The sequence below is a fragment of the Aethalodelphis obliquidens genome, unplaced genomic scaffold (genome assembly GCF_003676395.1).
Source record: "Aethalodelphis obliquidens isolate GAN/ISIS:26980383/991018 unplaced genomic scaffold, ASM367639v1 scaffold24, whole genome shotgun sequence".
Lineage (NCBI taxonomy): Eukaryota > Metazoa > Chordata > Mammalia > Artiodactyla > Delphinidae > Aethalodelphis > Aethalodelphis obliquidens.
In genome coordinates, this window is record NW_020837968.1 from 23,510,073 (window position 1) to 23,525,167 (window position 15,095).

General features: G+C 40.2%; 1 protein-coding gene across 4 annotated transcripts in view; it reads right to left on the minus strand.

Annotated features, from left to right (window-relative positions):
• Positions 1 to 15,095, minus strand: part of SDCCAG8 (SHH signaling and ciliogenesis regulator SDCCAG8) — a 261,979-nt gene that overhangs the window by 65,534 nt on the left and 181,350 nt on the right. The gene's annotated exons all lie outside the window — the stretch shown is intronic.

A 15,095-nucleotide genomic window follows, 5' to 3' on the forward strand; every position in this document is an offset into this window, starting at 1 on the left:
TCAATGAAAAGCCACTACTTTGAATTCCCAGTTTCCTCCAGTGAACTCTTTGTTTAATAACAGGCCTGCCCAAGTCCTTCTCTAGAAAAGCACATTCCTCTCCTTTGTCATTTGGACTTGCCTGTGGATCGCCACAGATGAGATGTCCTGAATTGCAATTCTTTTCTGTTCCCAAATTAACCTATTTTGCTGGTAAAATAACTGGCTGTTTTATTGCTTTAGGTCAACAATACTGTCTCTCTACTTTCAGTTTTAGGTCTTAAAAGCATAGAACCAGAACTTGAAGGCTGTTTAAAGAATGTAAGCTCCATAAGGGCAGGGCTGTCTGCTTGTCCAGTGATTTACCCAAGCACATCAGTGCTATATATAATAAGCACTCAATAAATATTTGATGAAGAAGTGAAAGGGAGTCTTTTTCCTTTTCCTGGGTTTTGGGCCTATTCTAGGAATAAGCGTGAATTATATTAAAATGTCTGACATTTTCCTCATTCTCTTTTGTTGGGTATATTTCCCATTTAATTTTCTCCCAGGTGATCAGTTATGATACTGTCTGCCTTGTTCCAGCTATATAACTTATTCACTCTCGGATCAAAATCTAACTCCTAAAGCTAGAACTTCCTCTGTTACTGGGAGGGAGGAAAGCAATCTGATTTCAGGTCTTCCCAATAAAATGTAATTGAAAATGCCTTCCAGTCCTCTTAGGAATTTTCCAATAATGTGTAGAATAATTGGATTTTAAAGAAATTGCTTACTGACTCCAACTGACTTATATATTTGGTACAATTTTGGGGGAAAGGGTCAAGTTTTCTAAGCTGTTTCTGTTTTTTGTAGCTTCCTCTTTTCCTCTACACAGTGCTCTCAGATTGTTTGTCTTTAGACCCCTCAGGGGAGGCAGCCTACCTAATCCATGGTCCAGCAAAATGAAAGCTAGTGATAACCAAGAAACATTTCAAAACAGAGTTGAAATGAGCTTCTTTCCTAGCAACATTTGGATTATATACCAGTTCCTACAATTTGATATTAGAAAATAATGGCATATAGATCTAAAATAACACAGCAATTATGCTAATTTACTTTTAAAAGTATGTTGTCAGTTATTTAGAAACACAGGTTCCCAAGCAGCCCATCACCAAAGGAGTACCTCTCTAAAGAAAACTGGTGGTGGTGATGGACAGATAGGAGGTGAGGATTATACATATATTTGCTTTAGCAAAAGAGATGCTGGATGATTCACTTCTGAATTACAATTCATACAGGACTTGAAACATAGTTATTGAGAAAATAATACACTGCTGATGTAAATATGTGGTATTGCACTATAGGTCAGCAAAACAACTCACAACAAATGAAATTACCGTGAAGCTAAAGTGAGAGCATTTTATAGTTAAAGCTAATAATATCAGTATTTGAAGACCAAGATGACCTCAGTGCAACACTAATAATGCAATAGGAACTAAATGTCCTTCCCCCAAATCATCAGAAGTTAAACTACTGGTGCTTATGCAATATCACAGGAGTTCTGCAAGGTGTGGAGGCCAGTGAAATACTGCACTGGCATTCTCAGTAAGTTATTTTGGCTTATAAAACCCAAATTTCAGTACTTTTAAAACATTCACTTAATAGATTTAAAAACTGCCCATAAGAACTGCAGAAATGACCTATAATTTTGGGTCAGTTTCTTGGCCATCAGTACCCAGGGAGCTTTGGTCTATATTTTGATTACTCTTCTTAATGAGGAATGATCAACTCAAGAAATTTCCTCAGGAATAGGGGAAGTTTATCAACAGACTTTTGGTTTGTGCAAAACAGAAAGAATAGGAGATAAAACAACAACAACAACAAAAAGTCCTCCAGGCAACCAACTCCTACCCAGGCTGCCAAGGGTGGCTGGTCCCCCAGGACATCCTTCCTTTTTGCCTCTGGGGTTTCAGGATGCACAGAGCAGCCAGAAGGCACCTCCCCGAGATGGCAGGTGGTGTCACAGATGCTCTGGACTCTGGGCTCATAGTGTCTTGACCAGCCCAAATAGAGAGGGAGCTTGTAACCACGGGAATAAGGCAGAGGTGAAGACACTTATTTTTGTATCCCCTGGCCGAGTACAGTGACTGGTACAAAATAGTTGCCTAATAAATATAGAACAAACAAATTGAGGCCTCAGCTTACTTTACCAGCACCATATCCATAAACCTGCATTCATCAGCTCATATGCTCTTTTCAACCACAGCTGTAGCAATGTATGAAGTAACTCTTTCCAGTCCAAGATTAATTCCTGCTCAATGCTTGTTGTCCCAACCCTCTTCTACTCTCAGGACACATAACATTGCCTCTGTGTCTACCTCAGCTTCTCCAGATTTATTTTGATTCTAAAAATCCCCTTCACAGAAATACATAGCTTTACGAAACCCCTTAGAAATTTATTAAATTATTTCATTATTTTACATAATATGATTAAGAGGGGAATTTTAAGTAAAAACATTTTATTTGAAATAAGTATATATTTAAGGATTATAATATAAAATTCATTTTAAAAGTTCTTGAACCTAAAACTACTCTAGAAAACAAAGTCTATTAAAAAATATGATGAGTATTTGCAAAGTCTCTAAGTACCTCTCCATAAGACACTTAACGATTTCTCTTGAGCAGAGAGACCTGGCAGATCCCACCTTGACCTAGTGGTCCAAGTCCACACTGCCAGTGACAGGACAAACTGACAGCATGTACCCCTCAACACAATGCACCAAGAATGACACTTGGGATTCCTGCCCCAAATATACAGCCTCAATCTAATCATGAGGAAACATCAGACAAACCCACACTGAGGACCATTATGTAAAACAATCGAGCGGTTCTCATCAAAACTGCCAACTCTGGGAATTCCCTGGAGGTCCAGTGGTTGGAACTCCATGCTTTTACTGCCAAGGGCCCCGGTTCGATCCCTGGTCAGGGAACTAGGATCCCACAAGCCGTATGGCGTGGCCAAAAGAAAAGGAATAGAAAAAAAAAATTTTTTTAAGTGTCAAGTTTGTGGATGATGGAGAAATACTGAGGAACTGTCACAAATCAGGTTTCTCCACTCAAGGGAAATTATTAAGGGTCTAAAGACCACTAAAGAGACATGAGAACTAAATGCAGCATAGGATCTTAGACCAGAATTAGAATATTAGGGGAAAAACTGGTGAAATCCCCATAGGGTCTACAGATTAGTTTCTAGTATTGCATCAATACTAATTTTCTGGGTCAGATAACTGTATTGTGGTTTTGTAAGAGGCTGACATTGTGGGCAACTGGATGAAGGGTATATAGGCACTCTCAATTATTTTTGCATCTTTTTATAAGTCTAAAATTACTTCAAAATACAAAACTAAATAAATGTAATTTTCCTATGTAACAAATGACAGCTATTCATTTCATAAATTAAATTCTTACTGAATTAATTATGTAAGAAAAAAGACAAAACTGGCCAATAACGTTTTTAAAAAAATGTGTTCTAAAATGTATATTTGAAATTAAATCCATGTATAGAACAAAAACCTATAAAAGAGCTTCATGATATTTTTTTGAATTCTTACTTTTTAATGTAAAATTCCACTGTTACTTTTATAGATTTCTCATTTTGTTATTGACTATTTTTTAGAGCAATTAAAGATTCAGAGCGAAACTGAGGGGAAGATACAGACACTTCTCATACACATTTCCCACACATTCATAACCTCCCCCATTAAGCAACATCCTCCACTAGAGTGGTGCATTTGTTACAACTGATGAACCTACATTGGCACATCATAATCACCCAAAGTCCACAGTTTACATTAGGGTTCACTCGTGGTGTTGTACATTCCATGGGTTTGGACAAACGCATAATGACATGTATCCATTTATAGTATCATACAGAGAAGTTTCACTGCCCTACAAAATACCTCTGTGCTCCACCTAGTCACCCAACCCCTAACCCCTGGCAACCACTGATATTTTTCTTGTCTCCATATTTTTGCCTTTTTGAGAATATCACATAGTTGGAAATCATACAGTATATAATTTTTTCAGATTTGCTTCTTTCACTTAGTAACATGCATTTGAGTTTCCTCCAGGTCTTTCCATGACCTGATAGCTCATTTCCTTTTAGTGCTGAAGAATATTCCATTGTCTGGATGTACCACACTTTATTTATCCATTCACCTACTGAAGGGCATCTTGGTTTCTTCCAAGTCTTGGCAACTATGAATAAAGTTGCTGTAGACATCCATGGGCAGGTTTTGTGGTGGACATAACTTTTAAACTCCCTTTGGTAAATACCAAGGAGCACCATTGCTGGATTGTATGTTTGGTTTTACAAGAAACTGCCAAACTGTCTTCCAGAGTGACTGTACCATTTTGCATTCCTACCAGCAATGAATTAAAGTTCCTTTTGCTACAAAGACTTATCAGCATTTGGTGGTGTCAGTGTTCCAGACTTTTGCCATTCAAATAGGTGGGTAGTGGTATCTCATTGCCATTTTAACTTGCATTTCCCTGATGACATATGACATGGAGGACTTTTCATATGCTTATTTGCCATCTGTATCTCTTCTTTGGTATCTGTCAAGGACTTTGGTCCATTTTTTAATTGGGTTGTTTGTTTTCCTGTTCTTGAACTTTAAGTGCTCTTTGTATATTTTGGGTAACAGTCCTTTACAGATATGCCTTTTGCAAATATTTTCTCTTAGTATGTGGCTTGTCTTCTAATTCTCTTGACATTGTCTTTCTCAAAGCAGAAGTTGTGAATTTTAATGAAGTCCATCTTACCAATTATTTCTTTCATGTATCATGCTTTTGATATAACTAAAAGGTCATCACCATTCCCAAGTTCATCAAGGTTATCTTCTAGGAGTTTTATAATTTTGCATTTTATATTTAGGTCTGTGATCCATATTGAGTTAATCTCATGTAAGGTGTAAGATCTGTGTCTATATTCATTTTTCTCTATGTGGATGTCCAGTTGTTCCAGCATTATATATATATATATTTTTTGCGGTACGCGGGCCTCTCACTGTTGTGGCCTCTCCCGTTGCGGAGCACAGGCTCCGGACGCGCAGGCTCAGCGGCCATGGCTCACGGGCCCAGCCGCTCCGTGGCATGTGGGATCTTCCCGGGCCGGGGCATGAACCCATGTCCCCTGCATTGGCAGGCGGACTCTCAACCACTGTGCCACCAGGGAAGCCCCAGCATTATATTTTGAAAGGACTTTCTTTGCTCCACTGTACTGCCTTTGTTACTTTGTCAAAGGTTGGTTGACTATGTTTATGTGGGTTTATTTCTGGGCTCTCTATTCTGTTTCATAGATATATTTGTTTGTTCTTTCTTAAATACTACACTGTCTTAATTGCAGTAGGTTTATAGTAAGTTGGAAGTCAGGTAGTATCCAGTCCTCCAACGTTGTTCTTCATTATATTGAAATTGTTTTGGCTATTTTGGGTCTTTTGCCTCCCATACAGAAACTTTAGAAGCAGCTTGTCCCCATCCACAAAATACCTTGCTGGGATTTTGATTGCACTTGTATTAATATACAGATCAAACTGGGAAGAACTGATATCTTGACGATATTGAGTCTTCTTTTTTTTTTTTTTTCTTTTTCTTCCACTCTGTTTTAGATCCTATTCCCACATAGGTCATTACAGAGTATTGAAGAGAGTTCCCTGTGCTATTCAGTAGGTTCTTATTAGTTACCTATTTTATATATAGTAGTGTGTACGTGTCAATCCCAATCTCCCAATTTATCCCTCTCCCTACTTTCTCCTGTGGTAACTACAAGTTTGTTTTCTATATCTGTGACTTTATTTCTGTTTTGTAGATAAGTTCATTTGTACCATTTCTTTAGATTCCACATATAAGTAATATCATATGATATCTGTCTTTATCTGTCTGACTTACTTCACTCAGTATGACAAGCTCTAGGTCCATCCATGTCACTGCAAGTGGCATTATTTCATTTTTTATGGCTGAGTAATATTCCATTGTATATATGTACCACATATTCTTTATCCATTCTTCCATCAATGGACATTTAGGCTGTTTCCATATCCTGGCTGTTGTAAATAGTGCTGCAATGAACATTAGAGTGCATGTATCCTTTTTTTTTTTTTTTTTTTTTGCGGCACGCGGGCCTCTCACTGTTCTGGCCTCTCCCGTTGCGGAGCACAGGCTCCGGATGCGCAGCCTCAGCAGCCATGGCTCACAGGCCTAGCCGCTCCGCGGCATGTGGGATCTTCCCAGACCGGGCCACGAACCTGTGTCCCCTGCATCAGCAGGCGGACTCTCAACCACTGCGCCACCAGGGAAGCCCCATGTATCCTTTTTAATTATGGTTTTCACTGGATACATGCCCAGGAGTGGGATTGGTGGATCATATGTAGCTCTATTTTTAGTTTTTTAATGAATCTCCATACTTTTCTCCATAGTGGCTGTATCAATTTACATTCCCACCAAGAGTATAGGAAGGTTCCCTTTTCTCCACATCCTCTCCAGCATTTATTATTTGAGATTTTTTGATGATGGTCTTTCTAACTGGTGCGAGCTGATACCTCACTGTAGTTTTGATTTGCATTTCTCTAATAATTAGTGATGCTGAGCATCTTTTCATGTGCCTCTTGGCCATCTGTATTTCTTCTTTGGAGAAATGTCTATTTAGATCTTCTCCCCATTTTGGGGTTGGGTTGTTTGTTTTTTTGATATTGAGCTGCAGAAGCTGTTTGTTTTTTGTAGATGAATCCCTTGTCGGTTGCTTCATTTGCAAACATTTTCTCCCATTCTGTGGGTTGTATTTTTGTTTTGTTTATGGTTTCCTTTGCTGTGCAAAAGCTTTTAAGTTTAGTCCCATTTGTTTATTTTTGTTTTTATTTCCATTACTCTAGGAGGTGGATCAGAAAAGATCTTGCTGTGATTTATGTCAGAGAGTGTTCTGCCTATGTTTTCCTCTAAGAGTTTTATAGTATCTGGTCCTACATTTAGATCTTTAATCCATTTTGAGTTTATTTTTGTGTACAGTGTTAGGCAGCATTTTAATTTCATTCTTTACAGGTAGCTGTCCAATCTTCCCAGCACCACTTATTGAAGAGACTGTCTTTTCTCCATTGTATATTCTTTCCTCCTTTGTCATAGATTAGGTGACCATGGGCATGTGGGTTTATCTCTAGACTTTCTATCCTTTTCCATTGATCTATATGTCTGTTTTTTTGTGCCAGTACCATACTGTTTTGATTACTGTAACTTTGTAGTATAGTCTGAAGTCAGGGAGTCTGATTTCTCCAGCTCTGTTTTTCTTTCTCAAGATTGCCTTGGCTATACGGGGTCTTTTGTGTTTCCATACAAATTGCAAAATTTTCTGTTCTGATTGTGAAAAATGCTATTGGTAATTTGATAGGGATTGCATTGAATCTGTAGATTACTTTGGGTAGTATAGTCATTTTGACAATATTGATTCTTCCAATCCAAGAACAAGGTATGGCTCTCCATCTGTTTGTGGCATCTTTGATTTCTTTCATCAGTATCTTATAGTTTTCTGAGTACAGGTCTTTTGCCTCCTTAGGTAGGTTTATTCTTAGGTATTTTATTCTTCTTGATGTGATGGTAAATGGGATTGTTTCCTTAATTTCTCTTTCTGATCTTTCATTGTTAGTGTATAGGAATGCAAGAGATTTCTGTGTATTTATTTTGTATCCTGAAAATTTACCAAATTCATTGATGAGCTCTAATAGTTTTCTAGTAGCATATTTAGCATTTTCTATGTATCATGTCATCTGCAAACAGTGACAGTTTTACTTCTTTTCCAATTTGAATTCCTTTTATCTCTTTTTCTTCTCTGATTGCCATGGCTTGGGCTTCCAAAACTATGTTGAATGAAAATGGCTAGGGTGGACATCCTTGTCTTCTTCCTGATCTTAGAGGAAATGCTTTCAGTTTTTCACCATCGAGGATGATGTTTGCTGTGGGTTTGTCGTATATGGCCTTTATTATGTTGAAGTAGGTTCCCTCTATGCCTGCTATGCCCTCTGATAAAAACTTCTGGAGAGTTTTTTTCATAAATGGGTGTTGAATTTTGTCACAAGCTTTTTCTGCATCTATTGAGATAATCATATGGTTTTTATTCTTCAGTTTGTTAATGTGGTATATCACATTGATTGATTTGCAGATATTGAAAAATCCTTGCATCCCTGGGATAAATTCCACTTGATCATGGTGTATGATCCTTTTAATGTGTTGTTGGATTCAGTTTGCTAGTATTTTGTTGAGGATTTTTACATCTATATTTATCAATGATATTGGCCTGTAATTTTCTTTTTTTGTGATATCTTTGTCTGGTTTTGGTATCATGGTGATGGTGGCCTTGTAGAATGAACTTGGGAGTGTTCCTACCTCTGCAATTTTTGGGAAGAGTTTGAGAAGGATAGGTGTTAACTCTTCTCTAAATGTTTGACAGAACTCACCTGTGAAGCCATCTGGACTTTTGTTTGTTGGAAGATTTTTAATCAGTTTCAATTTCAGTACACGTGATTGTTCTGTTCGTACATTCTATTTCTTCCTTGTTCAGTCTTGGAAGGTTATACCTTTCTAGGAATTTGTCCATTTCTTCCTGGTTGTCCATTTTATTGGCATATAGTTGCTTGTAGTAGTCTCTTATGATCCTTTGTATTTCTGTTGTGTCCATTGTAACGGATCCTTTTTCATTTCTAATTTTATTGATTTGAGTCCTCTCCCTTTTTTTCTTTATGAGTCTGGCTAAAGATTTAACAATTTTGTTTATCTTCTCAAAGAACCAACTTTTAGTTTCATCCATCTTTGCTATTGTTTTCTTCACCTCTATTTCATTTATTTCTGCTGTGATCTTTATGATTTTGTTTGTTTTTTGGTTTTGTTTGTTTTTCTATCTCTAGTTGCTTTAGGTGTAAGGTTAGGTTGTTTACTTGAGATTTTTCTTGTTTCCTGAGGTAAGATTGTATTGCTGTAAACTTCCCTCTTAAGACTGCTTTTGCTGCATCCCATAGGTTTTGGATTGTGGTGTTTTTATTGTCATTTGTCTCTAAGTATTTTTTTTGATTTCCTCTTTGATTTCTTCAGTGATCCTTTGGTTATTTAGTAACATATTGTTTAGTCTCCATGTGTTTGTGTTTTTAACAGTTTTTTTCCTGCAGTTGATTTCTAATCCCATAGTCTGTAGCTTGAAAAGATGCTTGATATGATTTCAATTTTCTTAAATTTACATAGGCTTGATTTTTGGCCCAAGATGTGATCTATCCTAGAGAATGTTCCACATGTACTTGAGAAGAAAGTGTATTCCACTGCTTTCGGATGGAATGTCCTATAGATATCAGCTAAGTCTCTCTGGTCTAATGTGCCATTTAAGGCTTGTGTTTCCTTATTAATTTTCTGTCTGGATGATCTGTCCATTGGTGTAAGTGGGGTGTTAAAATCCCCCACTATTATTGTGTTATTGTCAATTTCCCCTTTGATGGATGTTAGCATTTGGCTTATAAATTGAGGTGCTCCTACGTTTGGTGCATATAATTTACAATTTTTATACATTCTTGGATGGATCCCTTGATCATTATGTAGTGTCCTTCCTTATCTCTTACAACAGTCTTTATTTTAAAGTCTATTTTGTCTGATATGAGTATTGCTACTTCAGCTTTCTTTTAATTTCCATTTGCATGGAATATCTTTTTCCATCCCCTCACTTTCAGTCTGTATGTGTCCCTAGGTCTGAAGTGGGTCTCTGTAGACAGCATATCCATTCAGCCAGTCTATGTCTTTTGGATGGAGCATTTAATCCATTTGCATTTAAGGTAATTATCAATATGTATATTTCTACTGCCATTTTCTTAACTGTTTTGGATTTTATTTTTTCTTCCCTTACTTTTTTGTTGCCTTCTCTTGTGGTTTGATGATCATCCTTAGTGTTGTGTTTGGGTTGCTTTTTCTTTCTTGTTTGTGTATCTATTGTAGTTTTTGGGTTTGCTATTCCCATGAGGTTTTAATTTAGCAGTCTATATATGTACAAGGTTGTTTTAATTTGCTAGTCTCTTTCCCGCCTACGAAAGTCCCTTTAGCATTTGTTGTAAAACTGATTTCATGGTGCTGAATTCTCTTAGCTTTTGCTTGTCTGTAAAGCTTTGGTTTTCTCCATCGAATCTGAACGAGAGCCTTGCTGGGTAGAGTATTCTTGGTTGTAGGTTTTTCCCTTTCACCACTTGAAATATATCATGCCACTCTCTTTCTGGCCTGCAGAGTTTCTGCTGAAAAATCAGCTGATAATAATAATCAGGATTCCCTCATATGTTATTTGTTGCTTTTCCCTTGTTGCTTTTAACAGTTTTCCTTTGTCTTTAATTTTTGCCAGTTTGATTAATATGTGTCTTGGCATGTTCCTCCTTGGGTTCATCCAGTGTGGGATTCTCTGTGCTTCCTGGACTTAGTGAGTGCTTCCTTTCTCATGTTAGGGAATTTTATGGCTAAAATATCTTCAATTATTTTCTCAGGCTCTTTCTCTTTCTCTTCTCCTTCTGGTACCCCTATAATGAGAATGTTGGTGTGCTTATTATTATCCCGGAGATCTCTGAGACTGTCCTCATTTCTTTTCATTCCTTTTTCTTTATTCTGTTCTGTGGCAGTGATTTCCACCACTATGTCTTCCACCTCACTTATTCATTCTTCTGCCTCAGTTATTCTGCTATTGATTCCTTCTACTGCATTTTTCATTTCAGTTATTGTATTGTTCATCTGTTTGTTTGTACTTTAAATCTTCTAGCTCCTTGTTAAACATTTCTTGTATCTTCTTGATCTATCCCTCCACTCTTTTTCAAAGATTTTGGATCATCTTTACTATCATTACTCTGAATTCTTTTTCAGGTAGATTGCCTATCTCCTCTTCATTTAGTTGTTCTTGTGGGTTTTTATCTTGTTCCTTCTTTTGTAACATATTTCTCTGTCATCTCATTTTGTCTAACTTTCTGTGTTTGTGGTGTCCTTTCCACAGGCTGCAGGATTGTAGTTCTCTTGCTTCTGGTGTCTGCTCCCTGGTGGGTGAGTTTGATCCAGGGGCTTGTGCAGCCTTCCTGGTGGAAGAGACTGGTGCCTGCCCTCTCATGGGTGCAGCTGGATCTTGTCCTTCTGATGGGCAGGGCCACATCAAGGGGTGTGTTTTGAGGTGGATGTGAGCTCAGTACAACTTTAGGCAGCCTGTCTTCTGATGGGTGGGGCTGTATTCCCATCTTGGTGGTTGTTTGGCCTGAGGTTTTCCGGCTTTGGAGCCACAGGTTGTTGGGTGGGGCTGGGTCTTGGTGCCAAAATATGGACCTCCAGAAGATCTCACTCCAATCAATTCCCTGGGGCTTCTGCTACCAGTGTTCTTGCCCTTGTGGGTGAGCGATAGTCGGATAGTCGACCTTCCCCTCCCCAGGACACCCTCTAAGACCTCTAGGTAGGTGTAGCCCAGGTTGCTACTGAGGTACTGCTTTGTGCCGGGTCCCAGTGCATGTGAGACCTTCTGTGTGCCATCCAAGGGTTTAGTCTCTGTTTCTCCCAGCCCTATGGAGTTCCTGCACTCAAGCCCTGCTGGCCCTCATGGCTAAATGGCCTGGGGGTTCTTCTACCCAATTCCAGACCCTCAGACTGTCTTGGAGGGCTATTTATGTGGAAATGTCCCTATGTAGCCTGCATGGGTTTAATATTTTTTGGTGTGAGGGTTGTTTTTAGTATAGATGTTTGCCACCTCTTCCTCAGTGTATGCTGGCCATTATCCCCTTTACAGGAGGTGTGACTGATGTTGTGCTGAACAGAGCCAGCACTGGATATTGAGCAGGGCCTCCCCTTTGCTCTGTGCTTGTCACTGCCCTGTCAGACATGGGGTCTGCTCCCTAGTTGTTGGAGTAGAGGCCCTCAGATCTGTTTCTTAGCTGTGTTTCTGATCTGCGGTGTGAGGTAGGTAGGATTGGAGTACTCCCACTGGGAGGGAAGCCTCTGAGTATTCCTCCTCTGGACCTGTTCACCTGTGGCTGTGCTCTGTTATGTCACTTTTCACCTGTTGTGCGAGCTCTCTTACACTGTTGTTGGCACTGCTCTAGGCCCCACCTTAACTGTGGGTATGCCGGCAGTTGGCCCTGGTGTCTCTCAGACGTTGTTTTCACCAGGCCACCTGCATAGATCCACTTAAATCAGGTCCCAGGATTGTAGTAATCATGGATTGGACCCACTATGGGTGCTATGGGGGCAGCTCTGACTCTAGTCTGGCCCAACCCCCATGTGTATGTGCCGACAAAATCTACAGCTGCTAAAGCTAGGTCCATCTTGGTTGCAGGAGCACTGGCTGTTCATTCAGATGTTCTGTAGGCACTGAGTTTACAAAGCCAGTCACCGCATTGTCAATTCATGGTTTGAACAGCTGTGTGGAGAGGTTTCAGCTTTTCTTTCTTAGTTGCATGGCCCCTAGGGCTCAGTTGTGGTTTCAGTCCCACCTCTGCTTGTGGGCCACCCATAGGGGTCTGCTGTCAAGGCTGCCCTGGAGCACAGGAGTCCACCCCGGCAAGCAGGGGTTGTGGCAGCAGCACGGTGGCTGGGGTCACAGGACCCCTGGCAGCAACAGGCATTAGGGGGAGCTGGTGGCTGCAGGCACAAGAGAGTCAGCCCCAGTGGGGGCTCTTCCTAATACCCAGCCACAGGCGTGGGCGAGCCAGCCCTAGTGTTGATGAGGCATGTGGGGAAGCTGGCCCCGGTGGTGACAAGGCATGTGAGGGAACCAGCCATCGCGGGCACAAGAGACCTTGTGGTGGGGGGGCCTCCTAGCACCCAGCCACAGGCAGGAGAGAGCAGGCCCCAGAGGGGTCCCCCAGTGCCTGGCTGCCAGCGTGATAGAACCGGCCCTGGTGGGGGCCCCTCCTAATGCCTGGCCCCCTGCACAAGAGGCTAGCCCTGGCAGGGGCCCCTCCTTGTACCCGGCTGCTGGCTCAAGAGGGCTGGCCCCAGCAGGGGCCCTTCCTAGTGCCCAGGGAGGCAGGAGTGGCACATGGGGAAAGAGCCTGCAATGGCAGCTCTGCCCCTTACACATCACTTAACAATGGTGCTTTGCTTCTATGGCAGCCTGGGTTTCCTCCACAGGCATTCCTGGTTGCAATGTCCTCACTCCTGTCCCCTCAGGCTGTCTCCTTATAGCCAACACCAGTCCTCTACCCAGGTTTGCTCTCCAAACACCACATTCCAGCACGCAGCCCCCATCCTCACCAGGGACACATCTAGGGCAGGGGCACACAGGACTGTGGCACGAACAATCTGTGTAGGTCTCACTCTGTCTTACCTGCCACAGAACAGTTGCTGCACTCTCTTCTGATAGCCCCAAAGCTCCCGTTCTGTCCCAACTGATCTCTCCACCAGTGAGGGGGCTTCTCCAGATGCAGGAACCTCTCCTCTCCTCAAGCTCCACCCCAGGGCTGTCGTTCACGTCCAGCTTCCTCTCCTCTTCTTTCCCCCTTCTTCTTTCTTTCATCCTACCAGGTTATGGGGGATCTTTCTTGTCCTTTTTGGTGTCCAAGGTCCTCTGCCAGTGTTCAGCCAGTGCTCTGTGAGACTTGTTCCATTTGTAGATGTATTCTTTTTTTTTTGCGGTACGCGGGCCTCTCACTGCTGTGGCCTCTCCCACTGTGGAGCACAGGCTCCGGACGCGCAGGTTCAGTGGCCATGGCTCACGGGCCCAGCCGCTCCACGGCATGTGGGATCTTCCCAGACCAGGGCACGAACCCATGTCCCCTGAGTTGGCAGGCGGACTCTCAACCACTGAGCCACCAGGGAAGCCCTGTAGATGTATTCTTGATGCATCTGTGGGGAGAGATGAACTCCATATCCTCCTACTCCTCCACCGTCTTGACCTCCTTTGATACTGAGTCTTCTTAACCATTAACCTGAATATCTCTCTATTTATTAGTTCTTCTTTAATTTTATTCATCAGAGTTTTATAGTTTTCTACATCTAGATCTTGTACATAATTTGTTAGATTTATACCAAAACTTTTCATTTTAGGGGGGCTAATGTAAACGGTATTGTGTTTTTAATTTCAAATTCCACTTGTTCATTGCTGGTATATAGGAAAGCAAATAACTTTCAGATATTAACCTTGTACCTTGCAACTTGCCATAATTGCTTTTTAGTTCCAAGAATTTTTCATCAATTCTTTCAGATTTTCTACATAGATGATCATGTCATCTTGCAATCAAGAAAGGTTTTTTTTCCTCTTCCCTCCCAGTCTTTATACCTTTTATTTCCTTTTCTTGTCTTATTGCATTACTTCCAGTATGATGTTGAAAAGGATGGGTAAAAGGGAATAATCTTGACTTACACCTGATCAATGGGGAAAGCTTTGAGTTTCTCACCATTAAGTATAATGTTAGCTGTAGGGTTTCTTTTTTGATATTCTTTATCAAGTTGAGAAAGTTTCCCTCTATTTCTAGTTTACTGAGAGTTTTTTAAAATCATGAATGTGTTTGGATTTTGTCAAAAGCTTTTTCTGCATCTATTAATGTGATCATGCAATTTTTCTTTTTTAGCTTATTGATGTGATAGATTACATTTAATTTTCAAATAATGAACCAGACTTGCATACTTAGAATAAATCCTACTTGACTGTGGTGTGTAATTCTTTTTAAATGCTGTTGGATTCTATTTGCCAATATTTTGTTTTTTCGAGCACTTCTCAGAAAATAATGAACAGTCCTCCAAAATTTAATGTTGAATTAGATAAAAATCAATATTTTACTTCTTATTTTTAACCCTAGTTTTCAAGGAATAAAATTTCTATTAGAAAAATACAGCTTACAGATTTGTTAAAGATCATTGTGAGGCAGTTTATAAAAGAATTACCAGTTCTAAATTAATAATTAGTTTGTTACATTTCAGTCAGCAGCTTCATGTCATCGTTCAATGTTTTTTTAAATTATTTATTTATTAATTATTATTATCTTTTTTTTTTTCTTTTGGCTGTGTTGGGTCTTCATTGCTGTTCGTGGGCTTTCCTCTAGTTGCAGTGAGCCAGGGCTACTCTTCATTGCTGTGCATGGGCTTCTCTTGTTGTGGAGCACGGG